We start from the raw sequence: 923 nt of genomic DNA on the forward strand, positions 1-923 counted from the left end.
GTAGCTTGAGTGGAGGTCACAGTGTGCAGCACATGGTGCTTTTATGGTGCTCACAGTGTCTGTATACAGCCTACAGCACTCTGAAAGGAACTGTGTGGAATTCACAGTCACATTTATGGATCAGATAGTGACATGTAAAGAGCTCCTAGCGGTCTGTAAGGAGCTCACAGCAACTTGGATATAATACACAATGCACTGTGTGCATCTCATAGGATCTGGATAGAATTCATGGTGACCTGAAGAAACCCACGGTGCCCTATATGGATTCAATTTATAGTGGTCTATATGAGCATGGAGCTCAAAGTAGCCTATGTGGAGCTCATTGTCCCCTGTATCAGTAGACAGTGGCCTGCACATGCTCACAGTTAACTGTGGAGTGCACAGTGGTATTTATGGAGCTCACAGAGGCCCGTGTAGAGCTAACAGTGTCCTGTACAGAATGCACAGAGATCTGTACACAGTTGACGGTGTTCTGTACGGAGCTCATTGAGTACATAGTGCTCCTCCACCAGGGTGGTAGTGCTCCTCATTGAGTTCATGGTGCCCCTCCATTGGGGTGGTAGTGACCCTCCACTGACTTCATAGTGCTCATCTGCCGCGAACCACGACTCCGTCCAGCAGAGCCGAGGAAAGACGACACAAACACCAAGGTGAGGTTCAGGCTTCTTCTTCTCACTTTCTCTCTCTCTATTACACACTTCAGCTTTTCATATAGCGTTCCCAACAGCCCTCCCCCCAGCCAGGACCAATCAGGGCACACACACACGTAGCGGGCAGGCAGCGTGGCACCTTATTGGGCCACGTAGCAGGATCATACTTGATGATGTTTCTGATCAAGCAGGCAGCACATGATCAGGCTTATTGTGCTTGCGCAGGTTGGAGTAAACAAGTGAGGGGCACGAGGCTTGGCAGCCAGCCAGGGC

The sequence above is a fragment of the Nannospalax galili genome, unplaced genomic scaffold, assembly GCF_000622305.1.
Source record: "Nannospalax galili isolate Female #2095 unplaced genomic scaffold, S.galili_v1.0 scaffold664, whole genome shotgun sequence".
NCBI lineage: Eukaryota > Metazoa > Chordata > Mammalia > Rodentia > Spalacidae > Nannospalax > Nannospalax galili.